Source organism: Triticum aestivum, chromosome 5A, assembly GCF_018294505.1.
Source record: "Triticum aestivum cultivar Chinese Spring chromosome 5A, IWGSC CS RefSeq v2.1, whole genome shotgun sequence".
NCBI classification, from domain to species: Eukaryota; Viridiplantae; Streptophyta; class Magnoliopsida; order Poales; family Poaceae; genus Triticum; species Triticum aestivum.
Window position 1 is genome coordinate 205452407 of NC_057806.1, and position 6114 is coordinate 205458520.

General features: G+C 38.0%; 1 long non-coding RNA gene across 1 annotated transcript; it reads left to right on the forward strand.

Annotated features, from left to right (window-relative positions):
- The first annotated feature begins 389 nt into the window (after positions 1 to 389).
- On the forward strand, positions 390 to 968 carry LOC123106763 (uncharacterized). Its single transcript, XR_006451472.1, has 2 exons — positions 390 to 538; positions 714 to 968. It is a non-coding gene; the product is annotated as an uncharacterized lncRNA (long non-coding RNA).
- Positions 969 to 6114: the final 5146 nt, after the last annotated feature.

Sequence of the window (6114 nt, forward strand, 5' to 3'; positions counted from 1 at the left end):
ACTTATAGTTCGACACAACTCAGTATTTGTTGAAACTTTAAACATGAGAATTATGATAGATTTTTTTATCTCAAATTTTGTTTTCTAATTCTGAATCATGTGTGTGTATACCCACGCCTAAAAAACGCAAGCTGCTATACACATCCGTAATAATTTTGTTGGTAGGTATTTTGCTTCAATACACCAAGGGTGTTTATACCATCATGTTATATATTTTGCTCTCAAAAGTGTCCACACAACTTCACGTACAAACATGTGGCTTATATTACGTTAGGAAAGACCATATGTTTGATGGGTCCCACCAATAGTCCTCTTGCCTTTTCCCATTCCGTAATCTTCTTGGCTTCTCTATTCTCTTTGTCATTATTTCACACAGTGAGTAATGTTCATCTTTCCCGATCCTCTTTCTCCTTATTCTCTTGGCTCACCCAAAATTTGTTTGTACAGGATAGCTCCCATCAGGTTGCTCTTCTTAGTCGCTCAATTGAGGTTTCTCATCCTCCACCTGAAGTCACCCCCGCAGCTGGTTCTGCCACAGGTTAGCTATCGCCGACATCTTTTTTGTCTACTCGTATGCTTCAAGGTCTCCTAGGCTGAACATCGATCTATGGGTAGTAGGGCGCAAGGCTTTGCTGCCTCAGGGAGAAGCTGCATTGCATCGTTGCTTTTGTCATCTGTGCCTTTTATTTCGTCATGGATTTCATCTCCTGCAGGCCCACAGCCCTCTTAGATCCAACTTTTGTATAAGGTTGTTGACGTTGTTTTCTTCCCCAAGCGCGCAAGCTAGAATCATTGTCCAAATTTCTGCTTGAGGCAGGTCTGCACATCGTCCTCATCCTCCACGGCAGCAACATTCTTCAAAGTTCAACTCGTCCCCATTCTTCCTTCGACAGACTCTGTCCTGTTTTCCTTTTTCTTAGCCTTTTCATGTCTTAGTTCGATTCAGCCAATATATATAATTAGCGAAATGCTTGTTAGTGGTAAAGATTTCATCATTTTTCTTGATATCTTGGAAAAACATGTGATTCTTTTTTGAAGTGGTCTATAACTGTTGAATTAGGCATAGAGTATGTACTACTAATTTTTAGTAATTTTTTGATGAACTCACGGGCCGACACAAAAGTGAAGCGTACGTCGCACGCGAGTGATCATCCTACATAGGACTATGTACCACCGTCTGCATGTATGTGGCCCAAAGAGCTGTTTGTGCGATGTTTGAATATACAATGCACAATTTTCATGTGGCACCACATATATAGGAAACCAAAAAGTCTTTGTAAAGAGCTCGAGGTTCATGACGCGTGGCATGTGCTATATATACGCCCCCATTTGACGCGTGGTATATATGTACTTCTACTGTATGGCACAAACCAAAAAAGAATCATTCCTTGATGATCAAATTAACCTCTTTCTCATTGGATCAAAGTGATGGAGGACAACCTCGCATGCCCATGGACGGAAAGGGCCACAAGCGAGTGAGTTCCAATATATAGGGCAACCACCGTCTGCATGGTATTGTGTGATGTTTGAATACCAATAAAACGTGCAACTTTGAGGTGGAACCTGCCTCGGGAACCGAAAAGTCCCCACATGGAGCGAGGTTATGACACGCATATATATATAGTATTCATGTTGCCCCCTCTTTGACATGTACATACTCCTATACCGTGCATATACCTAACACAAACAAAAAAAGAATCACTCTTGTTGGTCAAATTAGCCTCTCTCTCATTGTACGTTCAATTGGTCGACGATGACCTCGTGGGCCCATAGAGAGAGGCAAACGCGAGTGATGTCATAGGACAAAACTACCACGTGCATGCACCTGTGTGTTATGTGATGTTTGAATACCCAATGCACAACTTTGACATGGCACATGCTTTTCAAACCGGAAATGCACTACACCATGATGCGTGTAGCCCCCTCACTTCAAGCCAGCGGGAGTGTGTACGCACGTGCTCGAACTTTGATATGGAATTCCACCATGATCCACACCACATACATGCCAAGATGAATCCACCTTTTGGTCAAATTAATACCTCTCGTTATCGGTGGAAACTACAAACCTTTGTGGGCTAACGAATGGGCACGTCGCTGATAACCGCACGAGGAAGAGTGTCCGAGAGGACCACCAATGCATGCATGTGGCCTGAACATTATGTATGAAAGGGTTGTGTAATGCTTTAAATAACCTATTCACGACTTTGATGTGGCATATATGACTCAGAAAAGGATCAATAGTCCACACGGAGGTTCACGACTGATACATCTCCAACGTATCTATAATATTTGATTGGTCCATGCTACATTATCTACTATTTTAGACATTATTGGGCCTTATTTTCCACTTTTATATTATTTTTGGGACTAACCTATTAACCGGAGGGTCAGCCCAGAATTGTTGTTTTTTGCCTGTTTTAGGATTTCGAAGAAAATTAATATCAAACAGAGTCCAAACGGAATGAAACCTTCGGGAACGTGATTTTCTCAACAAACAAGACCCGGGAGACTTGGACCCTACGAGGGACTCACGCGTAGCCTCCTACTGGATTGATACCTTGGTTCCCAAAAACTAAGGGAAATACTTACGCTACTTTGCTGCATCATCCCTTCCTCTTCGGGGAAAACCAACGCAGTGCTCAAGAGGTAGCAAGAAGGATTTCTAGCGCCGTTGCCGGGGAGGTTCGCGCAAGTCAAGATTTGACTCCCGACAACGAGCCATTTCTGGCGCCGTTGCCGGGGAGGTCTACGCAAAAGTCAACATACCAAGTGCCCATCACATACCCTTATCTCCTGCATTACATTATTTGTCATTTGCCTCTCGTTTTCCTCTCCCCCACTTCACCCTTGTCGTTTTATTCGCCCTCTCTCTCTATCCTCCCTCTCTTTCTCAATTTTCCTCTTTTTGCCTGCTTGTTTGCTTGTGTGTTAGTTTGTTTGCTTGTCATGATGGCTCAAGATAATATTAAATTATGTGAATTCACCACTACCAACAACAATGATTTTATTAGCACTACAATTGCTCCTCTTACCGATGCTGAATCTTGTGAAATTAATACTGCTTTGCTGAATCTTGTCATGAAAGATCATTTTTCCGGCCTTCCTAGTGAAGATGCCGCTACCCATCTAAATAGCTTCGTTGATTTGTGTGATGTGCAAAAGAATAAAGATGTGGATGATGATATTGTTAAATTGAAGCTATTTCCTTTTTCGCTTAGAGATCGTGCTAAAGCTTGGTTTTCGTCTTTGCCTAAAAATAGTATTGATTCTTGGAACAAGTGCAAAGATGCTTTTATCTCTTAGTATTTTCCTCCTGCTAAGATCATCTCTCTTAGAAATGATATTATGAATTTTAAGCAACTTGATCATGAACATGTTGCACAAGCTTGGGAGAGAATGAAACTAATGATACGTAATTCCCCTACTCATGGTTTAAATTTGTGAATGATTATACAAAACTTTTATGCCGGATTGAAGTTTTCTTCTAGAAATCTTTTAGATTCGGTCGTGGGAGGCACTTTTATGGAAATCACTTTAGGAGAAGCTACTAAACTCCTAAATAATATTATGGTTAATTATTCTCAATGTCATACTGAAAGATCTACTAATAAAAAGGTGCATGCAATAGAAGAAATTAATGTTTTGAGTGGAAAGATGGATGTACTTATGAAATTATTTGCTAATAAGAGTGTTTCTTCTGATCCTAATGATATGCCCTTGTCTACTTTGATTGAGAATAATAATGAATCTTTGGATGTGAATTTTGTTGGTAGGAACAATTTTGGTAACAATGCGTATAGAGGAAATTTTAATCCTAGGCCTTATCCTAGTAATCCCTCTAATAATTATGGTAATTCCTACAACAATTCTTATGGAAATTATAATAAGATACCCTCTGATTTTGAATCTAATATTAAAGAATTTATTACTTTGCAAAAGAATTTTTATGCTTTGATTGAAGAAAAATTGCTTAAGATTGATGAGTTGGCTAGGAACGTTGATAGAATTTCTCTTGATGTTGATTCTTTGAAACTTAGATCTATTCCACCTAAGCATGATATCAATGAGTCTCTCAAAGCCATGAGGATTTCCATTGATGAGTGCAAAGAAAGAACCGCTAGGATGCTTGCTAAGAAAGATGCCTTTATAAGAGCGTGTTCTTCTAGTTCCTATGAAAATAATGATGAAGGTCTAAAAGTTATTGATGTGTCCCTTATTAAATCTTTGTTTTGCAATATGAATCTTGATAATAATGGGACTGAATATGATCCACCTTTATCTAGAAGGTGTTCCAAGAATTCGGAACTTTTTGATCTTGATGCTAAAATTGATAAAAATGGGATTGAAGAGATTAAAACCCTAGATGTTTTTAAGCCCACTATTATGGATTTCAAGGAATTTAACTATGAAAAATGCTCCTTGATTGATTGTATTTCCTTGTTGCAATCCGTGCTAAATTATCCTCATGCTTATAGTCAGAATAAAGCGTTTACTAAACATATCGTTGATGCCTTGATGCAATCTTATGATGAGTGGGAACCAACTATTAAAATTAAAATTAAATATCATGAATGCTATGATTTATGTGATTTGGGTGCTAGTGTTTCCACGATTCCAAAGACTTTGTGTGATTTGTTAGGTTTCCGTGATTTTGATGATTGCTCTTTAAACTTGCACCTTGCGGATTCCACTATTAAGAAACCTATGGGAAGAATTAATGATGTTCTTATTGTTGCAAATAGGAATTATGTCCCCATAGATTTTATTGTTCTTGACATAGATTGCAATCCTTCATGTCCTATTATTCTTGGTAGACCTTTCCTTAGAACGATTGGTGCAATTATTGATATGAAGGAAGGAAATATTAGATTCCAATTTCCAATAAGGAAAGGCATGGAACACTTTCCTAGAAAGAAAATTAAATTACCTTATGAATCTATTATGATAGCCACTTATGGGTTGCCTACCAAAGATGGCAATACCTAGATCTATCCTTGCTTGTTATGCCTAGCTAGGGGCGTTAAACGATAGCGCTTGTTGGGAGGCAACCCAATTTTATTTTTATTCCTTGATTTTTTCTCCTGTTTAGTAACAAAAAAATTATCTAGCCTCTGTTTTGGTTGTGTTTTTTGTGTTTAATTAGTGTTTTTGCCAAGTAGAACCGTTGGGAAGACTTGGGGAAAGTCTTGTTACACTTGCTGCAAAAAAACAGAAACTTTAGCGCTCACGAGAATTACTGCCATTTTTATTTGGAAGTGTTATTTAGTTAATTATTTTTTCAGATGATTAAAAGATAAATTCCTCACGTCCAGCAATTTATTTTAGAATTTTTCGGGTTCCAGATCTTGCGCTAGCTACATATTACTACAGACTGTTCTGTTTTTGACAGATTCTATTTTTCGTGTGTTGTTTGCTTATTTTGATGAATCTATGGCTAGTAAAATAGTTTATAAACCATAGAGAAGTTTGAATACAGTAGCTATAACACTAATATAAATAAATAATGAGTTCATTACAGTACCTTGAAGTGGTCTTTTGTTTTCTTTCGCCAACGGAGCTCACGAGATTTTCTACTTTAAGTTTTGTGTTGTGAAGTTTTCATGTTTTGGGTAAAGATTTGATGGATTATGGAATAAGGAGTGGCAAGAGCCTAAGCTTGGGGATTCCCATGGCACCCCCAAGATAATCTAAGGACACCTAAAAGCCAAAGCTTGGGGATGCCCCGGAAGGCATCCCCTCTTTGGTCTACTTCTATCGGTAACTTTACTTGGAGCTATATTTTTATTCGCCACATGATATGTGTTTTGCTTGGAGCGTCTTGTATTATTTGAGTCTTTATTTGTTAGTTTACCACAATCATCCTTGATATACACACCTTTTGAGAGAGCCATACATGATTTGGAATTTGTTAGAATACTCTATGTGCTTCGCTTATATCTTTTGAGTTATATAGTTTTGCTCTAGTACTTCACTTATATCTTTTAGAGCACGGTGGTGGATTTGTTTTATAGAAACTATTGATCTCTCATGCTTCACTTAGATTATTTTGAGAGTCTTAAATTGCATGGTTAATTTCTTAAAATCCTAATATGCTTGGTATACAAGATTAATAAT